Source organism: Condylura cristata, unplaced genomic scaffold, assembly GCF_000260355.1.
Source record: "Condylura cristata isolate star-nosed mole 26May11 unplaced genomic scaffold, ConCri1.0 scaffold00008, whole genome shotgun sequence".
NCBI lineage: Eukaryota > Metazoa > Chordata > Mammalia > Eulipotyphla > Talpidae > Condylura > Condylura cristata.
This window is the reverse complement of record NW_004567109.1, coordinates 58,591,957-58,605,069: the sequence shown is the minus strand read 5'-3', so window position 1 is coordinate 58,605,069 and position 13,113 is coordinate 58,591,957.

Sequence of the window (13,113 nt, the reverse complement as noted above, 5' to 3'; positions counted from 1 at the left end):
AGTACACTGCTGAGGGGGGCAACAGGCGAGACAGGAGAGGCCTGCTGTGCCACGTGGATCTCCTTCCTGGCAGAGGATCAAACTCGTGCCAAGATGGCTGTGGCTAGCTTCCATTGTCCCACCAGAGAGGGCCCTGGTCACTTGGCTCTTCACCAGCTTTCAGCCATGCTTTTGGGGTTCAAGGTTAGTGGAACTGGTTGGACACTTAGTTAACTTGCATTTCTCTCTCTCCTTCCCTAAGTTGTTCCTTTCCTTTTTGTTCCCCTTGTAAATAAACCCATTATTGATCTTTCTATGTATGTCTACAGTTGAGTCTTGAGCACATGGGTGAGGACCCACAGACAGGCAACCCAACTCACATTGGGTTGCCCTGTAACAAAATAAGTCAGATAAGGAAAGTTAAATATATTATCACACTTGCATGTGAACCAAAACCAGATAAACCAGTCTTATAGAGAAAAATTTGGTGGAGCAGGGGAAGGTACTGAGGGGATAGTGGTATGTGAGATGGGTAAAAGTAATCAAAAGGTGCAAACTTCCAGTTATAAATGTTACCTTGGGGGGCCTCCTTGGTGGCACAGGGGTTAAGTCACAGCACTGTAAAGCTATTCACAGCCACTGCACCACAACCTCGATCCTTGGCCAGGATGCTACCCACATGGCACGGCAGACCTCTCCTATCTTGCCTGCTGCTCCCCCCAGCAGTGTATTTCAGTGGATCTGCCTGTTCTGCTCCCCACTCTGTCTATGGTGAACCCTCTCACCCCACCATATCTCTGGCCAGTACTCCAGTTCTTGAATACACAAATAAGTAAATCTCAAAAAAAAACAAAAACAAAAACAAACAAAAAAACCTGTGCCATGGTTACCTAATGTACAACTAGTAACCATGATAATGTGATTTATAAGAAATAAATATAATTGGTCATTCAAGTGATTAAACAGACTTCTTGTATCTATTTGGTCTTCATACACAGTTCCTCGCTCATAGCTCTCCAAATCCCTGGAATTTCTTGAGTCAGAAGGGCAATGTGAGTATCTTCTGTTGTAATATTTGATATTTGGTCCTCAATTCCTTAGAAAGCTTTAAAGCCATAAAATTTAAATGACTGCCTTATTATTCTTAATGGGTCTATGTTAATGAGGCCAAGTTTTGGAAAATAAGTTGAAGATGTTTGGAAAACAGCCAGGGAAGTCAAAGTAAATAGAGAAGGGACTTTTAGTCCCACCCTTCATTTCCTGGGAGGGGAGAGGAACTAGAGGTTGAGTTCAGTTGTCAAGACCAGTGACTTAATCAGTCATGCCTATGAAATGAAGCTGCTTTTGGGCAGAATGAAGGGTACCCCAGGATGCCCAAACTTGTACTGTGTAAGTGGGTTTTGCCCTCTACTGCATAAAGACAAGCATATTCTCAGTAAGGCCTTTAATAGAAAAATTAGTATGCACAGTAAGAAACACCAAAAAAAAAAAAAACCAAAAAAAACCCAAAACACCAATAAAATAACCAAATTTATCCACCCCCCTGTTGTTAAATGCCCAGCCAAACAAGGTTGGCCCAAAGTGGGGATACTGAAGCCCAAAAGCTTGCCACAGGTATAAGGTACCTTCTGGTGGGGACCCACAGAAAAGAGGCAGAGGGGCCAGGAAAGCTGGAAGGAGCAAAATCAAAGTACAAATCAAATCAAGCTAAAAGCTGCCATGTCAGCTTCCTCACAGATCTCTCACCCACATCTCTTCCAAGTGTCTCTACATGTCTCTACTCCATCTGTTTCCTTCCCTGTCCCCCAAATCCCTGGAGCAAGGCCAAAGTTGAGAAGCAAGCAGGACCTCTTTATATGTCTCGGTGCCATGTGGCTCCTCCAAGGTCCTTCAGGTCCACTCTTCATTAGGTGGAGCACAGAACATGGAACTCCCCTTTTTATGGAGATTATACTTGGTTACAAAGCCTCCATAAAGGCCCCCAAAAGTAAGGGTTTCACACTTTGGGGAACCAGAGCACTTCCTTGTGCTACTTTGCTACACCATAAGTTTTAGGAAGACAGAAACTCTTTTGTTCTGGAATATCCGTTTGTGTGTTCCTTTATCTGGTTATTGATTTCTTGTTATCTTTTGTAATGTATTAGCAATGGTATTGAATAAAGGGGTTTTCTGAATTTTGTGTGTCATTCTAGCAAATTAATTAAACTTGAGGGGGAAGTGGGAGCCTCTGATTTTATAATCAGTCATTAGAAGTTCAGGTAACAGCCTGGAATTATTAGAGGCAACTTAAGTGGCAGACTGGACCCTCAATCAGAACAGTGTGTTGGGGAGACTGAGCTTGTGGAATCTGATGCTCTCTAGGTAGACACTGTCAGAATTGACTTGACTTCTCAGACATCTCTGAGAATTACTTGTTGGTATGGGGAAGCCTCCATATACTTCTTGAAATAGTCAGTTCTGTACTGTATATCTGAAAGTTGCTGAGAGAGTAGAATTTTAAAATTCCCACCAAAAGAATGTTTATAACTCTGCACACTGATGAATGTTAACCAGGCACTGTGGTATGGGACGGCAAAATTCTAGGCACTGTGGTATGGGACGGCAAAAATTTGCAACCCCAAAACATCTTTGAGAGGTTTATTTCATGGGAAGGACTCTGAAAGCTGGAAGGAATTTGCTTGATATTTATCTGTAAACTTCTCTTTGTAAGGCCCACTCTCAAGATCTAATCTCTTTATCTCTTTTTTAATGAAGATGGCAGAATATAAACCTGAATTCCTTGATTTTCCTCATAAATACCCTAACTAAATTTCTCCTTTTAGCCCCATCTTTTCTTATTTAGCCAAGCTATTTAATACGGCCTCTTACGCCACATGGACATCTTACTCAGCCATAGTGGATCTCTCCTATTAGTACAGGAAGTATACATGCTATTGAACTTTTATTTCAGTCTATATGATGCTTGTTTGATTATTTGTCAGTTTTAAAGAACACAAAGGAATATAGAATGATTTTCCTTGATCTCAGTGGTGATCATTTTAGAATTTGTATAAATAGTGTGTACAATGTGTACAAGCATAATGTTGTACGCCTGAATCTAAAACATTAAAAAAAAATATTTTGGGGGGCCCTCCCTGGTGGTGCAGCGGGTTAAAGCACTGCACTAAGAAGCTTGGGCTACTTCCTCATGAGTTCGATCCCTGCCTGCCTGGGAGAAGATCCACACGGTGTGGCAGACCTCTCCTGACCTGCCCGCTGCTCCCCTCAGCAGTGTACTTCGTCAATCTGCCTGTTCTGCTCCCCACTCTGTCCCTGGTGAATGCTCTCATCCTCCGCATCTCTGGCCTGTACCCCAGTTCTGTGTGAATAAATAAATAAATCTTTAAAAAAAAAGAAGCTAAAGCCACCTCCGCAAGAGTTTGATCTGTTCTGCTCCCCACTCTGTACCTGGTGAATCCTCTTATCGCCCCTGTACCCCAGTTCTATATGCACAAATAAATCTTTAAAAAAAAAGATTTTTGGGGGGTACTCCCTGGTGTCTCAAGGGGTTAAAGCCCAGCACTATGAAGCTGTCAGCAGCCACTGCATCAGAGTTTGATGTTCTGCCAGAGAGGTGGCCCAGATGGTGCAGAGACCTCTCCTGTCTCACCTACTGCTCCCCTTAGCAGTGTATTTCAGTAGATCTGCCTGTTCTGCTCTCCACTCTGTCTCTGGTGAATCCTCTTGCCCCTCTGCACCTCTGGCCTATACCCCAGTTCTCGTATGTATAGGTAAATACATCTTAAAAAAAAACCCACCCCCCAAACAAAAAAAACTATGCATCATAATTGAAAACTTCTATGCAATTAGAGGATACAACACAGACAACACAGAATGAGAGAGAATATATATGATATCCAGATTTCATAGAGAATGAATGGGCAAAGGATTTAAGTAGACATTTTTCAAAAAAAAAAAAAAAACTCAAATGCAAACAAGCACATGAAAAGATGTTCAATACCACTAGTCATAGCTAAATGAATCAAAATCACAAAAAAGAGACCAATTCACACTCATTAGGATAATGATTTTTAAAAAGTCAACAAAGATGATGTGGAAACTGGGATCCCTGTGTACTGCTGGTGAGAATATGAAAGGGTACAGCTACTTTGGAAAACATATGGTACTTTATCAAAAATTCAAAGTAAAATTATGATGTTAGGCCCTCCTTAGTGGCACAACGGATAAAGTCTCAGCACTATGAAGCAACATGCAGTCAGTATAGCATGAATTCCATCCCTGACCAGGGAGGTGACCCACATGGCACAGCAGACCTCTTTCTTCTGTCTCGCCAGCTGCTTCCTTCAGCAGTGTATTTCAGTAGATCTGCCTGTTCTGCTCCTCACTCTGTCTCTGGTGGATCCTCTCACCCCCCACGCCCTTCCCCATCTCTGGCCTGTACCCCAGTTCTATGTAAAAATAAATAAAATCTTAAAAAAAATTTTTTTACCATGTGATCCAGCATTTTCCACTTTGTTTTATTTAAAGATTTATTTATGCATACAAGAACTGGGGTACAGGCCAGAGGTGCAGGGAGTGGGGTGGTGAGAGGATTCAGAGTGTGGAGCAGGACAGGCAGACTGACTGAAATACACTGCTAAGGGGTGCAGTGGGCAGAAGTCTGCTATGCTATGTAGGTTACCTCCATGGCCAGGGATTGAACTCACGCTTCAGTGGCTGCAAAGAGTTGTTGTGCTACCAGGGAGGGCCCCAGCAATTTCCATTTTTGAGTACATCACCAAAAGAACTGAATGCAGAGACTTAAAGGAGATATTTCTATACCCATCTTCACAGCATCATTATTTACAATAGCCAAAGATGGAAGTAACCCAAGGTTACTTGCATGTTGACAGATGAATGGATAAACAAAATGTGGCCTATCCATGCAACGGAGTTCAGTCGTAAAAGTGAAGGACATTTTGACACATACAACAAGGTGAATGGCCTTTGAAGACATTATGCAAAGTGACGTGAAACATGAAAAGGACAAAGGCTGTGAGTCCACCTTATATGTAAGCAGAATAGTGAAATTCATGGGATAGAAAGAAGAATGGTGCTGCCAGGAGCTGGGGGAAGAGTCACTACTTAAAGGGGTATGGAGTTTCAATCTGGGAAAATGAAAGGAGGTTTGGGAATGGATGGTGCTGATGGTTACACAAGAAAGAGAAGGTACTTAATCATGCCCCTGAACTGTATGACTGAAATGGCTAAGCAGTCACATTTGATGTTATGTATATTTTCCCATAATAAAAAGAAAATGAAAGGAAAAGATAAAAAGAGGTAATGAAGGAACCTCCTTCAGAGCCTTTGGAGAGAGTATGGTCTTGCCCACACCTTGATTCCAGATTTCTGTCGTCGAGAACTGAGAGAGAAAACTGTTACTTAATGTTACCAAGTTGGTGACAATTTGTTATGGCAGCCACAGAAAAGTAATCTAGACATTGGCGTGGAAATGGCATGGAAGATACAAATAAGATCAGGTTAAGTGTGATACTTCATTATGAAGAAGAGCTAGGGCAGGAATCTGTACAACTCTCCTGTGAGCAATGCTGGGAGCTGGAGTCATACATAATGTCTGTCCCCTTCATGGTACTATCCCAGTGTGTCCTGAAATCCCAGGCTGGATAAATGTCAGTGACTGACACTTAGAGCAACCCCAGCTTAATAAAGGTCTGGGGAACCAGGCTTCAGATCCCTCAGAGATGAAAGTCTGGGACACCGTTCAAAGATAAACCATCAAGACAACAACAGAGGATGAGTCAAGGTTGAGGAGAACGTAGAAAACATTGAAAGCAAGATGACAAATTAGTACTTAGAGCTTTGGGACCAACTACAGCAGTGGAGGGTGGTGGTGGTGTATAGCTATTCCCTCTAACCTTCCTCCTCAAATTGTCCCTTGGAAAGGGTGACAAATGTCAATCTTGAGAAGCTGAGGCAGGAGAGGACCTAATGTCAGATGTGAGTAGAGCTGAGCAGCACATGCGATATCTGCAGTGGATATGGAATGTTCCACTCAGGCCCCTTAAGCTCCCTTTAACCTTCTTCCCTGGCTTTTATTTGCTTCCCTTCTCATGGCCTAGACAACTGAGATGCTCATATCAAGACCAGGCCAAGATTCTCAGAGAACCTCAAGGTTCTGCAATGCAGCTTACTGTGAGCTAAGAACAATGTGGCCCTGGAGGGCCTTTCCCTTTATCCCTTTATCCTCTCACTCACAAAGAAGTGATCACTGTGCCCTCTTTGGTCCAACCCTAAGAGAAGTGATGACAGAATAATGATGAAATCATCCCCTCTTTGTCAGGTAGGGTCCCCTTCTTTGTAGTTTGGGGACCTGAGTCCTTTAACCTCATCCCTTGGTTTCCAATTTAAATCCCTTTCTTCCCAAATGAAAACAGGATCTGCAAAATTCCTGCATTTTCCTGGTATGCTCGCTATTAAATTGAGTTTTTCCTTTGCTAACTTGGTATGCTCGCTATTAAATTGAGTTTTTCCTTTGCTAACTTGCCTAATGCTGTTTTGATTACTTGACCATTCTGAGAAGAACCCAGAGGGGTGGGGATTATTCCTTGTACCTTGACTCTGTCGAGTGTCTTTGGAAGCCAGTTCTCCCATTGGTGCTACTCTGACTGAAGCAGAGTAGAATCTCTATGATATGGCTAAGACTCAGAGGGGCCTGGGAACTTACTGATCTTGGACTAGAAAAGTCCACCAAACTTGTCTCAAGTTAAGATAACTCTGAGGAGTAACTTAAATTCAGGAGCACCCAGGCAGGTTCAGGCTGAAGTACAAACTCCTCTGTGTAGAAATCTGACTGCGCAACTTCCCATTCTGGTTTCCCCCACTCCCTAATGGCTTTCTCCTGAGAGCTTTCTTAACAAAGTCCTTGATAGTACCTTCATCTCAGGGTCTGCTTCTGGGGAACCCAACCTGAGGCAGCGGAGAAAATGTCTTGACTTGCCCAGTTATAATCTGTCTTATGTCAAATGCCAGTATCTTCTCTCAGAGTGATTTTGGAGGTTTCCTATTATTCTCAGGTAAGAGATACCCGCTCTGGCTGGCAGCCTAAACTTCCCTTCCCTTCTTAAAACTCTGGCTTCCTTTGGTGTACGACTTACAGCGGACAACTGTAGCAATCACAGTGTCCACTTGGATGGGCATCTAGCTCAGCAACTATTTCAAGACCAGCCTTCTGTGGAATGTATGGCATACCCCCGGAATACATGAATCTTTGCCCTTTACAACTTCAGAAGTGTGTCCTTTCTTCAGACAGGTCTTTTCTTTCTTTAGCCAGATACTGTTTCAACTTAGCTTTTGGTGTGCGCGCGCACGCGCGCGCGCGCACACACACACACACACACACACACACACTCCTTTTCCAGATAGGATTCTGGAACCAGTGTCTACCTCTTCCAGTTCTAGGGGACAAGTACCAGTCCCAGAATGCTTCCTGTGGCCCCCTGGAGTACAGGTTGGCAGCAGTGGAAGATCTGCCATAGTCTGCTTATAGCCTTCAAGCTTCTTCAGTAAGCCCTCGAAGTGGGGGATGGGCTGACTAGCTGGCAGAACTGGTTTTTTGACAACCTTCTTCACAGGCTTTCCCAAACTTTATTTAAGTGTATTAAAATGGCACCTGGTGTCAGTCTTGAGGCCACAGCTGAAACCCTGGCCAAAAAGAGTCCTATTTTACCATTTACTTACAAAGTTATGGCTCTTGGTGCATCTATGCTGCTCCAAGTTTAGTGACTCTGAGCCCGTTCTGCTCATACATTGTTTGTAGCAGAGAGAACAAAGGCAGAAGGCAGGCACACAACACTGCCATTCAGGTGGGAGGAGACAGACAAGAGACTTTACTTGAACTCACAAGCAAAATACATTGGGACTAATGCCTGAACCTCACTCATATAAATGCTATGTCCTAGCAGCTAGGATCTAGTTCACTGGGCAATCCCTATGGAATTTATCCCTCTATATTTGTTCTTTTTTGGCCTGTCCTCAGAGTTTATGATTTTTCATTAGCATACATTTCTCAATATTTGAAACTCTCTAAGCAGCTTAGAGCCTTTCAAAGGGCAGCATGGGATAAGCAATGACAAGAAAGTTCACACCAAATTTCCTGAATCCTGCCCAACCTTTTGTTGACTTTCATTTGAAGCCATTTGCAGATACCCACCCCCACCCTCTGCAGCAAGGGAGAATAGCCAGACAGTGCAATTGGGCAGCATGAGACACAGAACAGTGGGGGACTCTGGTCTGTCCTGAGAAAGACAGAGTTATAACATAAGGAAGGGTAAAGCAGAGAGAAAATAGGTTATAAAGATATAAAGGAGTTAGATTGTTACCAGGATTTAGTGCAATGGTAGGTAGCCAGCTGGGGAGAAGTGGAACAAAGAATTGACTGACTATCTGATGGTCATTTGATCTGGTACTTCTCTGGTTACAACTGAGAAGAGGTATTTTCTAAACCCAATTCTTTCTCATTTAGGTCCAGAACATCTTGCCTGGCTTTTAGGCTTGCAACTCTGCTCCCCTTAGCAGTATATGTTAGTCAATTAGGCTGTTCTGCTCCCCAAAGTTTGCACCCCAGCTCTCAGATGCATGAATAAATCTTTAAAAAATAATGTGCATATCTGTGCATTAATATTAATTGTTGCTAGGAAGATGAGGACTTAGTGTTAACTTTCATAAGTGGCAGTACTCAGAAAAAAATGAGAGTTGTCTCATAGCAGTGTTATGCTTTTTAAGATTCTTTTCAAATCACATCAAAAATTACACAAGGATCTGTTAGTAAAAATATTTCAAATTATCATTAAAATGCAATCCAGGCCTTGTTCAATCTTGTTGAGAGCAACCCCCCCAAACGGTCAAAGGATTTTTTAATATGGACCCTGGAGAAATTCACTTCTGCATTTTCTGGTTGCACATCATTAGTTTTCACCAAGATATAGAATATGGATACTTGTGCAGCAGGGAAAATCCTAGTTCTCACCCAATTCAACTTCATTTCCTTTTCCTAGGCATAGAGGAAGAACACATTGTACGGCCTCCCTTGCAGCTTCTTGGGGCCCTATGATAGTCATTGACTAATAGTAGCGGAAATGATGCACTTCTGAAATAAGCAGGTTAATAACTGTAAGTGCCCCTCCACCCCAGCAATACTAGAGACCTCGATTTCCAGATGGTGTAACTATAAGATGTAGGGCTAGCCGACCTCACTGGACTTCACCTAAACAAGATGTGTATAAACCACTGTGTTTCCAGGACGCGGAAATCTATAATCTGTCTGCTTAGCTAGGCTGAAATACATTTCTTGGACTGTTTCTGTTTCTCATTAGGGTGGGCACAAAACAAATTCATGTGGGACTGGAGGGTGGAAGTGAAACTACTTACTTTGTAGGACATTCACATTGTTGTCCGGATCTGTTGACTCACCTCTGTGATGCAAGGAGAAGCTGTGGCCGGTTTCAAATTCTCTCACCGCTCAACGCTGGGCCAGATGCCTGTGTTCAGCTCTGAGACCAAGAGCTCCAATCTCTGCATAACACCCATATAACAAGGTTAGACACAATAAAACAGTCAGATTTCTCTTTGTCCTGGTGAACCCAGCGTGGCTATGCTTATTCTTCCTTACTTACATCAACCTTCCTTTCCTGCCTACCTACCTCACACTCAGTTCCCGCCTCCATCTCAAATACAGCAAACAGCCTTACAGAGACTACTTAACTAGATCTGCAATTATGTAAAGGCAATTTGTAGAAGTATCCTTCATACATTTTTGGTATTCTGCTTCTCTGAATTCTAATTGAGACATGGGGTAATTTATTACAGTGGCATATAGTATCCTTTATTCTAATACAATCTTCATGTATTCTTCCATTTGGAAGATATCTTTCTCAACCTGATGAACTTAAACACAAACTGGGGAAATACAAATATTGATTTCAACACATTTACAAATAAATTAATCGAATGAAATGCTTTTACTTAGGTGTTTTAAATGTATTTTCTCTAAAAACCATAAAACCAAAGATTTACTTCATCTAACATCTATTACTGGCAAAAAGTCCATACTATCAAACAAGTCAAACAAATTAGATTTTGTTAGAAAGTGTTTTTGTTGTTCAGTTCAAATAAATGTGCTGATATGCATTTCCTGATCACTATCTTTTTTCTGGTGCCTGCAAATATGGATAAGATGTGGGGCCTCATTATGTGGATGCTGCCTGCTTCCATGCTTCTAAGCAGCAGTCTTTTTCCTATGGTTTCACAATATGCTCCCCCCAAAATGACATTCTGCTGAGGGGAGCATCAGGCCAGACAAGAGAGGTCTGCCACATCATGTGAGCTAGCTCCCTGCCCAGGTATCAAACTCATGCTACAGTGGCTGTGAGTAGCTTTGTAGTGCTGAGACTTAACCCCTTGTACCAACAGGGAGGCCCACTTCATTCATTTTAACCATACTCATGAACAGGAGAAAGATACAAAGCTCCACCAAGGGTTTATAGTGCCTTGATTAAAGGATATCTCATTGATTCCAGTATTTTAAACTAGCTCTTTTTAGGGAGCTGAGGGGAAGGAGGTACCTCTATTAATTTTTGTATTGTGCTGTAATACCTCAAAACCTTAACAAACATTATCTTGCACAATGTCTATGGACCAGTGATCTAGGACAAGTGGTTCTGGCCTATTCTCTTACAAGGTCAGGATGCTGAATGGGATATAGACTTGACTAGGGTGGAAGAGGCACTTCTTAGAAGATGACTTCCATCCCTTATCACACACATCTCCATAGGGCTGTTCAAGTGTCCTCATGATATGGCAACTTGCTTACCCCAGAGTGAGAAATCCAAGAGACAGAACAAGGAGGAAATCATCACTTCTTATGAACTTATCTTGGAAGTTATAGACCCTCACAACTGACATATTCTTTCAGGAAACTTTAATGCAAAGAATTATTAAGCAGTTGGTGCAACGTGTTAAAGCGTAGCACTATGAAGCTATCTGAAGCCACTGTAGCAGTTTGATCCCCAGCCAGGAAGCTGACCCACATAGCACAGCAGAACGTTCCTGTCTCACCTACTGCTCCTCTCAGCAGTGTATTTCAGTGGATCTGCCTATTCTGCTCCCAACTCTGATGAATCCGCTTACCCTCATGCACCCCAATTCTTGTACACATAAATAAGTAAATCTTAAAAAAGAAAGAATAGGGCCCTCCCTGGTGGCGCAGCGGGTTAAAGCACAGCACTGAGAATCTAAAGCTGCTTCCGCATGAGTTCGATTCCCGCCTGCCCCGGAGGAGACCACATGGCGTGGCAGACCTCTCCTGACCCGCCCGCTGCTCCCCTCAGGAGTGTACTTCATTGATCTGCCTGTTCTGTTCCCCACTCTGTCTCTGGTGAAGCCTCTCACCGCCCCTGAGCCTCTGGCCTGTACCCCAGTTCTGTATGCACAAATAAATAAATCTTTAAAAAAAAAAAAAAAAGAAAGAAAGAGTGATTAACCAGTGACTGGATATTTAGTACTAAGGGATAAAGGCAACTCTAAAAAATAAAAAGCAGTTATAGGGAATAGCCACTACCTTTAGAGCTGAAGCAGAGTACCCAAGGAAGGAGCAAACTCTGAAGTGCCCTGCTTCCACCCTTAGATTAAGACCTCAGATCTCAGTGGACAGAGAGGTAGTTATGGCCCACAGGATTGTGAAGTTACTATGGTGATGCAAGTGGAGTTGGTAAACAGGAAGCTGCTGAATGAGGTCTCTCTGAACTTGCAGGGAATCCATTCTCTGGATGTCCCAGGAATCTGGTGTATGTTGTGGGTTGCAATGTACCACAGAGCAAAAAAAAAAACATGCTTAGGAAGAAAAGGACCCGTGAATCAGCTATGTTCCTCTAGGGCTCTTGACTGACAAAGCACTGTGCCAGCTGAAAGAGGGGAAATATTTATAAGGCCCACTACAGTATTTCAAAGGGTGGGTTTATAGCTGACAGCCCATAAACATATGTTCTGTTCCAGGACAATTAATATATTGAATCTGAAGGGCTGCCCTAAACCCCAGTAGGAGTGTTACATTATACACATATTATGTGTACCACAAGCCTTTGTACAATCTGAACAATTTTGAAATATATCTGGACCTAAGGGTTTGGTTAAAGGATTATGGGCCTGTATGGTACTTTGTTGTTAATTAGCATGTCTTGTAAATTTCAGTGCAGAGTGATCTGAAAAATCAGGATGGGCAAGGAATGTGCCTCAGTCTTCTGCTTTTGTCTATGACCAGATCTAATCATCAGCTGGCATTAAACCTTAAGTGGTAAAAATACTTCTAATACCTCAGTAATTGTTTGAGTGGTGAAGTGAAGGGATATGCCTTGGCTAAGCTTGCCTCTCATATAGCTTAAGACCTCTAACGCAAGTGTGACTTTTAATCACCCTGAGCTCCTGGGATTTGATTCAATATTACTATTTTTTCCTCTTAAGGTGATGTTTTTAATAAAAGGACAGAGACTTTGAGTCATTGCCATTACAGCTCTAACACCAAGGGTTGCAAACTCAAAAATTAACATGAGTTAGGCACACTACTTAAAAGAGTGAGTCATGCAGATTTAAGACAATAGAGCATGATGGCAACAGCAGAAATCTATAGAATACCTGTAGGTGCTACTTAACTCTTGCATATTATCACCACCAGATCCAATATAGTCAGTTAATTTTCAAGAGAAGCAGTAAATTCTTATGTCAATTTTTAAATAACAGAAAAGATGATGCAGCCTCTGGACTTTGCCATCTGACTGCTTTGGTCAATGGGACAGAGCAAGTGTGATGCAATGAAAAGCTTGCTAAGCATTTCATTGGGTCTTGTCCTCCTGGAAGCTTCTGCATGAATTAGAAGCTGAATGATTAGAAGCCAGGTGGAGAATAGAGGCTTTAGAGGATGAGAAGTTGTTTTGATGAGCTCCTTGCTGGTTGCGGCCCCATGAGTAACCTCAGCTGTGTGGGCCCAGCTGAGGCCAGTCAACCCACACAATTGTAAAAAATAAACCATGGTTATTTTAAGCTACTAAGTCTTGGGGTAGTTTATTATGATGCAATAGGTAACTG